Below are 12,744 nucleotides of genomic sequence, written 5' to 3' on the forward strand. Positions count from 1 at the left end.
TCTTTGAGTTTTTATCTAATTTGGATGCAACATCTGTTCTAGACAAACATTATGTCTGATTAAGTACTTAATATAGGACTGAATGGGGTTGAAAATTGAAATGACATACCTTGCAAAAATTCAGGATTTTCTTCAGTTCCAGCAAAGATACCAAAAAATGCAAATGTCACTCATCTTACAATGTCCCATGTTGTCCATTCCTTTATAAGCCTATATTTTTGCACATTGATAGCACCTGGTGGATGACCTTATATCCATCAATAATATTACAATTCCAAAATTAAGTAATTCAAATCAACCTATAATAACATTTACAACTAATTACAATAGAAATATAAAGTAAGTGTGTGTGTGTGTGTGTGTGACGCCTTTAAACTCAGCTATGGGTCTGACATCAAGAGAGAGAAAATATATTTTTAAAGATTTATCTAGGGATTGTAACTTTTTCCCCATTAGGTTCTATAATAATTTTAATTGATCCATTGTTTCATTTAATTAGAGGAAGTAATACAAAACATGGCAGTTGAAGCTCTTGCAAATCTTGTATAGCATTGTGTTCTACCTAAACCGGGTCCCAATGACAAATTAATCAAGAATCTTTATGAATTAGTATTCATGGATCCTAATGAGACCCCTCAAGATAAATTATAATTAGATTCGACATTACCAACAAAAAAGAGAACTATTTTTCCTTTCTACATAAATCTGATCCTTAAGAAAAATTGAACATAGTGAGAATCTTATAACCAGAGGCAAAACAATTTAATGCAGCCTTTCTAAGTTCACCACCCATTCTGTTGTTAGATTTGCAACAATTTGCCATTTGTAATGGCTTCCATGCCATATTTACAAGTTCTAGCGCAATCCGGACAGTAAGTAACATGTTAATCAAAACCATTATATATATATATATGTGTGTGTGTGTGTGTGTGTGTGTGTGTATGATATAAGTTTAAAGAAGAAGAAGAAATAAATTAAATTAAAAACATATATACATACCTCCAATAACTTGGGTTTGAAAGAGCGATCAATCATGACATTCACACTATACATAACCCTAGACATTCGACTGTGCATCTCTGGGTGGACTAAAGTAAATGATTCAAACACCATTCAGATTATCTGTTTAATTCTTGAATGAATTTCTAACTATTTAACAACAATCATCAAACAAGATCATTGATAAGCACCAAATGTCTGTTTGCTATGAATCACAAAGGAATGGAATGAACAAGGTATTTATTAGATTCCATTATCATATCTAGTTTAGTTTGGAACGATTCATTCAAACATGTAGCTTGTTATATACAGTTAGATGCCTAATTGAAGCTAAAATGGTAAATAAAGAAAAAAGATGTATTTATTTCATTCCATCGTGATTCTCCATTCCATTCCCTCTTACATACAAGAGAAAAGGTAAGACAATTAAACCTTGATGTTTCTGCTTAAATTCTTTTACAAACTCTGGTGTGTTCATGTTATTCAGTTTTCCCCTGTAATTCTGATAGCTTTGAAAATAACACCACCATTAGCCATTACAACAATTTAGAAAACTAATAAGATCAGCCTCAATAACAAATAGTTGTCCAGAAGATAAGTGTTAGGCCCAAGATATGTGATATCGAGAGAAATAGAGATAGAGAGAGAAACCCGAAAGCAGCCTCAAGAGCTAACAATTGATTTGAGCTTATCTAACTCCAAAAGATATGAAGTTAAGAGGCTAATATCAACAACAATAATATTTCTCAGTCATTGGAGATGACACACCGACATTTTTGGATAAAGATGAACCTGAGTTGATTTATGGTTGCTTCTGGTTGCTGTAATGGATAATGATTTCAACAAACTAGATTAACGTGTTTTCGATTTCATCAAACTATATTGATTTGGAGGAAAGAAATCAACGAGAGCATTCAAATTACAAGTAAAGGAAAGAAATCGATTCCAATTGGCAGTTCGGCGGTGAGAGAATTACAAGCAACATATATTCGATTTCATTAAACGTTATTGATTTGGAGGAAGAAGATCAATAAGAGCATTCAAATCAGAACAGAAGGTGAGAAATTGATTCCATTTGCAAGATCAATGGCAACAAAAGATAACGAAGATGAGAAAGAACATGAGCAAATGGCCGTATTTGGAGGTGATGTGACGGTAAGAGGTGGGATGAAAGGGGGGAGAGAGAGAGAGAGAGAGAGAGAATGGTGGGGGTTAACCTGATTCAGGGTAATTCATCATTAAAATGTCCATGAATCATTTAATTATCATGCCCTCGTGTTGTCTTTTTCCCAAGTATTTACAAAAATAACACAAATGATCCTAACATTTTATTATTTTGATCTAATGGCCCTGGTTTGGTTCTCGGGAAACTTTGGGTTCTCAAATTATCATTCCTCTCTCTCTCTCTCCCTCTCCCTCTTTCTCTCTCTCTCTCTCTCTCTATATATATATATATATATATATATATATATATATATTCATTTGGATCAAACGCTAAACACTCACGTTAAACAACAAATATTAAGTTTTTATAACTTTTCTGGGGTTCTTGTTTTCGTTTGTGAGAGGTACTTGGGTTATTGAGAGATATATTGATACTTTCCGGTTTTGGAATGACTCTAAAATTGGCTACAATGGTGTTTGGTTTGAACTTAATGGTAAGATGTGTGATATATTTTGAGAACAATGTTGGCAAGTCAGATTAATATAGTTATATTGACATCTCTTTTTGCAACATCCAAAGTTTTTCAGCATGTTTTTACAAATCTCTCAAGATCAGGATGATAATAGGTGTATAGTAGAGTAGCATCTTTAATGGAGTGAGAAGTTGTGACAATCGTCAATTTTGGTCAAACAAAGTCAATAAAAGTCAACTAGATCGACTCGAATCGTATTAGAATTTTAGGAGAAATGTGATATTCTCTAACGTTTCTAATGTACTATTGAGAAACTATAATACAAAGTACCTCTCTAGTTACCAGTTATCGTGGATAGATTGACCAAGAGTGCTCACTTTATTCCGATTCAGGAGAGCATATCGGCCGAAAAATTGGCCGACATCTATATCAGGGAGATTGTGGCACGTCATGGGGTGCCAGTATCGGTGATCTCGGACAGGGATGTGTGTTTTACTTCTATATTTTAGAAGAAATTCCATGACGAGTTGGGCACTCGTCTGCATTTTAGCACCGCCTTTCACCCGCAGACGGATGGCCAGAGCGAGCGGACCATCCAGACTCTAGAGGATATGCTGCGGGCATGCGTGCTAGACTTCGGTGGTAGCTGGGATACCTATCTTCCCCTGGCCGAGTTCTCCTACAACAACAACTATCACACGAGTATCGACTGCCCTCCCTTCGAGATGCTGTACGGACGGAGGTTTAGGACCCCGATATGCTGGGGTGAAGTTAGCCAAAGGGTCATGGGGAGCACCGAAGTGGTGCTCAAGACGACCGAGAGGATCCAGCAGGTCCGGAGCAGGCTTCAGACTGCTCAGAGTCGGCAGAAAAGTTATGCCGACAAGCGTCGATCCGATTTGGAGTTCCAAGTCGGGGATATGGTTCTCCTGAAGGTGTCGCCTTGGAAAGGCATCATTCGATTCAGGAAGCGGAGCAAGTTGGGCCCGCGATTCATCGGACCGTTCAGGGTCGTAGCCCGGGTGGGCAGGTTAGCGTACAGGTTGGATCTGCCAGCCGAGCTCAGCCAGATCCACAACACTTTCCATGTTTCTCAGTTGCGGAAGTGCTTAGTGGACGATTCAGCAGTAGTGCCTTTGGAGGATATTCAGGTTGATGACAGCCTGAATTACATTGAGCGCCCAGTCGCAATCCTTGACAGGAAGTCGAAGGATTTGAGGAACAAGAGAGTGGAATTAGTGAAGGTGCAATGGCAGCACCGCAAGGGTTTGGAATGGACTTGGGAGCCAATGGACGAGATGATGGAGCATTACCCCGAGCTGTTTCAGGATCGAGCAGCAGACTTCGAGGACGAAGTCTAAAATAAGTGGGGGAGATTTGTAGCACCTGGTTTCTGGTTTGTAAATCTTATTCGAATATTTCCTATTTTAGCCTTGGAATCGGCGAGTCATAGGTCCGGCTCGCCGAGTAGAGACGCGACCCAGGTCACGTTTTAAGTTGGCGACTCGGCGAGTCCATATCCTAGACTCGGCGAGTCGCCGCTGTTGGATGAAACCCTAAGTTTCAGGGGGTTGCACCCTATTTAAACGACTAAACTCCCCCAAGCCAGCCCCCATTCACCCTTAGAGCTCTGTATCCCTCGTTCTAAGCCATTCCTTGAGAGTTTGTGACTTTTGTAGGTGCTTTTGAAGGTTTTGAAGGAGGAAAGAAGTAGATCCAGAAGAAGGAAAGCCATCCAAGCAACTATTGTGTTCTTCCAGCAGTTCCCTTGAGGTATAACCCGTTTTCCCCATGATTCTATGCTTAAAACTTCATTTGGGTCTTTCTTGGTCAAATCCCCAAGCTTGTATGTGCATTATATGTCGTAATAAGATGTTTGGCCTCTGGATCAAGGCAAGATGAGCTCCAGGAGCTCAGATCTGTTAGCTTTATGGCCCCATGTTGCTTGTTAGCCCTAGATCTACCCTTTTAAGGCATTTTGAGCCATAAAATCCATATTGGTGAATATCCACACGTAAAGTTGGAAACTTTACGTGTGATTTGTGTCCTAGAAGTCCAGATCTATGAATGGCATGGACTGAAATCGAGCAAATCGGTGTATTTGGTGGATGCATGGCGGCGACTCGGCGAGTCGTATAGGTGACTCGGCGAGTTTGGTCGCGAGTCACCGAATTGGTCCCTTTATGATGTATCGAGTTGAGCCGTGAGTCACAGGGGGTGACTCTGTGAGTTGGGAGCTGAACTCACCCATGTTAGGACTCGGCGAGTCAATGCCCTGACTCGGCGAGTCCAAGGCAATCTACATAGAACAAGAACAGACTCGGCGAGTTGTTCATACAACTCGGCAAGTCCTGGCATAAGTGTTCTTCGGATGAAGACGAACTCGACGAGTTGTTCATACAACTCGACGAATAGGATGAAGGAGTTGAATGTCAGTTTAGAAGATGAACTCGTCGAGTCATAGCCTAACTCGATGTGTAGAATCAGGGACCCAGGACATTTGTCTGGGCAGGGACTCGGCGAGTTGGAGATCCACTCGGCGAGTCGGGTCAACTAAAAGTTGACTCCGATTTGACTTAGGGCTAGACCAGGGGTAAAATGGTCTTTTTACCCAAAAGGACAGTTAGCAGTGTGTGATTAAGTATATTGTGGGAATTATAGCCGGGGAGTTTCCGGAGCAGCAGCAGCAGTAGTAGGTGATCAATTCCCACACAGACCAGCAGCTATTTCGAGGTGAGTTTCCTTCTAGTAGTAACGGGTCTAAGGCACCAAGGCCGGCCCGTATAGACGAGACGTTAGTATTAGAGTGTGGGTCGAGCCCGTAACTCTTAGTTGAGTTGATTATGATATATGCTAGTGTGATATAGTTATCTATACTTGTTGTCTATGTGATACTTGTATGATATGAGTTGGCGGTTGAGTGTGGGCAAGGCCCGTATCTCTCCGAGAGTGGAGTGTGGGCTAGGCCCGTATCTCCCAGATAGCGAAGTGTGGGCAGGGCCCATATCTTCACGAGTGTGGGCGTGGCCCGTATCTCTCAGAAAGCAAAGTGTGGGCGGGGCCCGTATCTTCACGAGTGTGGGCGTGGCCCGTATCTTCACGAGTGCGGGCATGGTATGAGGTATTATGGGGGAACTCACTAAGCTTTGTGCTTACAGTTTCAGTTTTGGTTTCAGGTACCTCCTCAGCTAGGGGAAAGGAGCCGGCGCGGTAGCAGCATGTCACACACACTGTCCAGTTTCCACATTTACGAGCTTTTCTAGGATTAATACTCTGATATTCTGATTAGTTGTATGTTTTGGTTTTCAGACATGGTTCAGTTTATATTATGGTTGAACGAATGATGTTTTAGTTAATAATATTTTCTAAAGTAACGTTTTTAAACAAAAAAAATTTTGATGTGAAAATTGGGTCGTTACACAAGAACTCTCCATCTTTCTCAAGGATAATTCCTCCTAAGTTGGTTCTTCAAATTTTGGTAAGCTTTTCTTCACTAATCTATTGATTCTACACACAAATATACAAGTTTTGTTATAATTACACACATTAATATGTGTTAATATCCATAGGGTATTTCCATCTTCAAGTGTTCTTCAAGAGTCTTCAAGTGTTCTATGCTTGAAAACCTTCATTTTCATCTCTTTATCCAACCACAAACACACTCAAGGTGAGTTCATACCCTTTCAATTTTGTTTTATCCAATTTTTAGGGGGGGGGGGGGGAGGGGATACAAGTAAACTCTTGTGTAATAACACTAGTTATTATGCATGCTTAGACTTCAAGCTGTGTAAAAGTATTATTAACATGAAATAATGTTATTACCTAGTATGATGAACATTTATGTGTGGAATGTTGTTTAAAATGCAAACATATATGAATAATGAGTATAAACATACTATATGTTCTTGAGAAAAAGTCACAAAAACAAAACTATAAACACTATGATTTTATGAACATAATATGACTTTTCTAGCAAAAAATGGTTTTAACCAAGCTATTACATTATTTTTGTGGGACGCAAATCAAAATATGTTACTTTGAACATGTGTTATGAAACTAGTTAAAAATACCAAGGATTTGGCTTTACAAAAAGAAAACCTTAAAAACCCACCACTTTTTATGTAAAAAGTGGGGTTTTCCAGCAAAAATGGTCATGACTAGGTTATGGTATTTGTGAGATTTGACCTAAAATATGTTATTTTAAACATATAAGGTTAGTTTGACTTAAAATCCACAAAAATGTAAAAATAAATTTTAAAAGGTTTACAATCTAAATTTTTACGGGTTAGTGACATTAAAAAAAGCCAAAAACTAGAAAATTGGTTTTATCATACTAAATGTTCTTATACTTGTGTTAGATGTAAATTATATGATATGATCTTCTAAAACATCTAACCATGTTAACTTATATATATATATATATATATATATATATATATATATATATATATATATGTATATATATATATATATATATATATATATATATATATATACATATATGGAAACAACAAAACATTTATAATAAACTATAATAAGTATAGTTTATGGGTCATTAACACTATTTTACCGTTTTAAGATACAATATAAATAATTATTTAAGGGTATAATTATTTTACACTATATATTTACTGTGGAAAGACAATATTTCCACTTACAAAAGGGTTTTCATTACACTATACGCAAAACTGTTGATACAATTTTGTGAGACATTGTCTTTACCGTACCTACCAGAGTTCACACTCAAGTCCCGAATTACAACCCGAATTTTGGTAAGAGAGCTTGATAATTATGTATCGATCTATACGGGACTGACAATCTCGCACGTACGCTGTTAGCTACAACTAGACCGGTAGGTTTGGGTTAACAATTGTCTAACATTTTGAATGTCACAGTAGGCCAACTAGTTTTAGCATGGTTGTAATAACTCACATGAGGTATTAACAATACATTTGGTTTATGGGGATAACATATGTTCAAATGGTTTTATATAATAATAAAACTACATCAAACTATTTTCAAGTATAGCAATACTTATACATTTTTGGTCTTAGGGTTTTAAGAGTACAACTCATTTTAAGAAAATATTGGATTTTGTGGAAAAACACACTATCATTTTACAAGGAAAAGTTACAGATTTTTCACATACAAAACTCTTATCAACTCACTAACTTAATTGTTGACACTTTTTCAAAACTACTTGTATTCTTAGGGATTCGTTAAGCAATGTAATTACAAGGTTGTGAGGATGGACACTACGTTGTCACACTATTTACTTTCGTCATAATGTAATCGGTATTGAATCAAACAATATTTGGATACAATGTAATTTTCCCAATTATAATTTTGATGGTTATGTTTCTTTGATCACTATTATTCAATCTTTTGTGATATTGTTCATGAAGTCATCCACCCTAACATGTTTCCGCCATTCTAGTTTAGGGTGTGACAGATTGGTATCAGAGCATTGTTTACAGTGAACTTATTATATCAAACGATGTTAGATATACAACTATAAATACAATGGCTAAAACACTCCGACTAAAACATTTTGCATAAGTATACTTTTAAAATGTAATAATATTTTAGTAAAGTATAAGTACATACCTACATACTAGAACAGTGTCATAACAAGAACAATACAAAACTAATAAGATAAGTTGAACACTACGGGTAGTCCTAGGTAGTATGTAAATAGATCTTGGATAAATATAGTCTGACCAACTATGTTTATTCGAGATATGATTAACATGTGCGTGGGAATAGTCGTGGGGAACAACAAGTCTGAAACTTACCAATAACCCGTACAAAGAAACTCTAGAATCAAACATAAGGTTTAAAAATACTATAGGAGTATTTTATGATACTACATAACCATACACCTAGATAATTTATATGTGTCTTATACCTCAATTCTCTCACAGACGACATGGCTGGATTTGGCCACGAAGACCCCTACTACCCTGCCACGGTAGCCAACGGATGGATCGAGGAAGACCATAAGAGGTTCATGAGGAGGATCCAAAAGAGGATCCTCAAGAGTACCAAGAGATGGACTACGAGGAGGAGGATTCTGAGGAGCGATCAGATGAAGAGGCAGGCACTAGGGAGATCGTTAATGAACCTTATCCTATCAGGAGCAGACATGAGACCTTTTCACCTCCCTCCTTCCAGGTATATAGACACCCCAATGGGGGTCCTCTTTGGATGAACATTCCTCGTAAGAGAATATTGCCCATTCAAAGGAAAACTTCGTTGTTGACATCTACCTCTGTCTAAGATGCGCCCCCACAACGGGCAACCTAGCTACATGCATGAGCTAAAGAAGACGGTCGACAATCCACATTCGACATGCAACCACTCCACTATGCTCCGAGCCCCAACACCTACACAGATCGAACACTACCTCTGATTGTACCATGAGTGGCCTGCTTGGAAACTCAGGTTCAGGCTCTCCATCATGAAGTAATGGAGAATGGTGGCGAAGCCCAGAGCGCGGTGATGCAAATTCGACGCATCCATAAGGTACAAAAACACCTTGTGGATGCCATGTTGAACCTACAAGCAGAGCAGGAGAACATTACGGACCACCTATACTCCTTAGAGGAGGATATGGTCTCCATGAGACAACAAATCCTTGCCGCTGAAGCTAAGGCATTCACTGCGGAACAGGGAGCGGAAGAGGCCACTCGCGAGATGTGTAAGATGGTGGGCCACCTTGTACGCCATCTTGGTCTATGAGAGACTAGTATAGCCAATTGATTAAGTGATTACACTACTCACATCTTGTATTAGGCTTATTTAACTTCCTTACATTTGGTAGTAGTGAAAATAAATCTATGTATACCTTCCAAGAAGTTTGTAACTCAAGTCAATGGAATATTCCTATCTTATTGAATATGTGAAGAATGTGCATTGTGTATAAGATACTTACTACTACTACCACTTACTAACCTAAGCACATCTCTGATAATGTTGGAAAAGACATTGGGAATCATACAACAATAATAGCATGACATACTTATGCCATACAAAGCGCAAGAGTTCGTTCGGGACTAACCCCAATACAAAGACCACCCCCAACACGAAATCAAATACCAGCATCAATGGACGTGACTGAAATCGAAGAAATAATTGCACAAAGGGTAGCGAATGTCGTAGCAAACTTTAATACCGAAAGGCATGAAGGATCAAGACACAATAACCACAACTCTCACAGTGACTGCCAAGGAGTGAGATGCAAGACTTAGAACAAGAAATATGGAATCTCACCAGGAAGAATTCCGAGATATGCGGCTTACATAAACCGTTTCAATGGTTTGGTTGTCTTGTGACTAGGAATGGTTACTCCTTATTACAAAAGGATAGCGAGATACATGTGGGGTTTTGCGCCACAAATCCAAGGGATGGCCATTTCTTCTCGACCAACAACCCTTACCAGCGCAAAGCGCATCGCTCATCAATTGACTGAACTAGGCATCTTCCAGGAAAACCATGGTTCAGAAAGCCAACCCTCCTAAATGAGAGGAACATCAAGAGGGAATTTCATTATAAAAGGAAAGAGAAACCCCAACAAGGACCCATAAGAAGTAGGGAATGGTGGCAGTCCTCGCCACTACTACCCCTGCAGCCATCAACCAACCAAAAAAATATGTCGGAAATCTCCCAAAAGGCGACAAGTGCCCTTATCATCAGTTTTGCGCATGTGTGGAGATGTATTGCTTCAACTATAAACAAAAGGGGTCACACTGCCAAAGTTTATAAGACCCAGACCCAAGGTGACAATCAGACATCCAACTCAGGGATGACCTGTGCCTATTATGGATGTGGCAAAACTGGACATTACAAGAGGGATTATCCTAAGGAAAAGTGTTCAGGTAGAGGTATTCAAGGTAGATTCTTATCCATCAGAGAGAAGGTAGAAATACAGGAGCCTACTGTTGTAACTACAAGGGTTTACGAATCATCTAGCGCATCAAGGCGCAGGAGCACTTGCATAAAAAGTATTATGCATTTCTAGCACACATAGTGGACCAGAAGAAAGAGGTGAAGGAAATCTTGTACATTCCAAAATTCTGAGATTTTCCCGATGTGTTTCCAGAAGACCTCAGGGGTTACCACATGCACGACAAGTCGAGTTCAGAATCGACTTAATCGCAGAAGCAACCCCGTAGAAAAGTCTCCGTACAGACTAGACCTAGTGGAAATGCAAGAATTGTCTAGTCAACTACATGAATTATTAGACAAGGGATTGATTAAACCAAGGTTCTCATCACAGGGAGCGCCAATCTTATTCATGAAGAAGAAAGATGGATTCTTAAGAATGTGTATTGATTATTGGGAATTGAACAAGCTGACCTTCAAGAACTTGTGCCCGCTTCCCAGGATTGATTATCTGTTCGACCAATTACAAGGATCTGATTACTTCTCAAATATCAATTTTCGATTATGGTACCATCAACTTAGAGTCTAGGAAGAAGATGTCTCTATAACGGCTTTCAGAACCTGATATGGCCACTACAAGTTTGTAAGTCATGTCATTCCGATTGACCAATGCTCCACCAGTATTCATAGGCCTCATGAATCGCATATGCATATCGTACCTAGACAATTTCGTGATCGTATTCATTGATAATATATTGATGTACTCACGAAGTGAGGAGGAGCATAGGAAACACTTGTGATCAAAACTAGAATTACTAGAAAAAGAGAAACTTTATGAAAAGTTCTCGAAATACGAGTCCTGGTTACAAAAGGTAGACTTCCAAGGATATGTAGTCAGCAAAGAAGGAAGTACTGTGGGGAATGGATAAGAACTTTGAACTCAGAGATGGCAGAATACAGTATTTCATGAATCAAATTTGGACGCCAAAGTTTGGAAATCTTAGGGATTTGATCATGACTGAGGCACACAAGACAAAATACTTCGTGCACCCTGGGGCAGATAAGATGTACCAGGACCTGAAAGGGGTGTATTAGTGGCCAAACATAAAAAAAGAGATTGCCACTTATGTAGGTAAGTGCCTAACCTGTACTAAGTGATGGGTTTTGAGCATTGTAACACTCCTATGGTGTACATGCAACCCTATAAACCTTGGATCTATGTTTTCTCTATTATACATGCAAATATTCTATATTCCAAGGTTTCATCCTAACTAGCATAATATGAAGTATTTTACTACAAGAATCTAGTAGAATGACATAACTTTTGACGGAGCTTGAAGTCTTGAACCTTTAAGAGCTTCGCGCCTCAAGTGTTTCACGTCAAATTGAATCACACAACACCAAGAACTCTTGGAATAACTTGAGAATAATGATACTTAGGTTCACACTTATGAAATCGGTTTGCCCTCTTTGTGTGCACACACTAGTGCCATTTCATGAACCATATACCTCTGTATATAGTGTGGAGGATTATGGTTACATTCATGTCGACCTTAATACCCATGACCTTTCATTTCCATAGGATCCATGGGTTAAACACTCCATGGACTATCCATGAAAGCTCGCCCAACCTAAATGAACTTGGCCCACCACACACACACACGCACGCACACATACACACACACACAAATATATATATATATATATATATATATATATATATATATATATATATATATATATATATATATATAAGAGTTCATATTTAATTAGTTCCTTTTTTATCACTAAATTAATTCTTGATCAATACTAATTAAATAATATGATTTCATATTAATATATTAGAACTTATAATATATTAATATAAATCACTAGTATCCTTTTTCTCATTAAGTCTATCCAATTGTTCCGATGCCATGCAACCTAAATGGACCATGCTACTCTCGGGTTGAATACATACCAATTATAGTTATGGGCTTAGACATCTAATCCAACAGTCTCCCACTTGGATAAGTCTAAAACTATTACTACATATGACTCCAAGATCTCGACTAGCAATCGTAGCTCTTAAAGCCGCTGTTGAACTCTGATCTACTCAATGACTTGTCCATTAGATAAGGGATCATATATTCCTCCATTCTAGATATCATATGGATTGAGACATGGGTTATAATCATTCTCTTTGTCCATTTTTTGTTTCCCGAATTTCGATTTATGACGACCG

General features: G+C 38.5%; 1 long non-coding RNA gene across 1 annotated transcript; it reads left to right on the forward strand.

The window, feature by feature from the left end:
- The first annotated feature begins 3,987 nt into the window (after window positions 1-3,987).
- Window positions 3,988-5,847, forward strand: LOC145038843 (uncharacterized). The gene is made up of 3 exons (XR_013679594.1): window positions 3,988-4,032; window positions 4,328-4,409; window positions 5,813-5,847. It is a non-coding gene; the product is annotated as an uncharacterized LOC145038843 (long non-coding RNA).
- The last annotated feature ends 6,897 nt before the right edge of the window (window positions 5,848-12,744 follow it).

Source organism: Lactuca saligna, chromosome 4 (assembly GCF_052625555.1).
Source record: "Lactuca saligna cultivar CGN05327 chromosome 4, ASM5262555v1, whole genome shotgun sequence".
Classification (NCBI taxonomy): domain Eukaryota; kingdom Viridiplantae; phylum Streptophyta; class Magnoliopsida; order Asterales; family Asteraceae; genus Lactuca; species Lactuca saligna.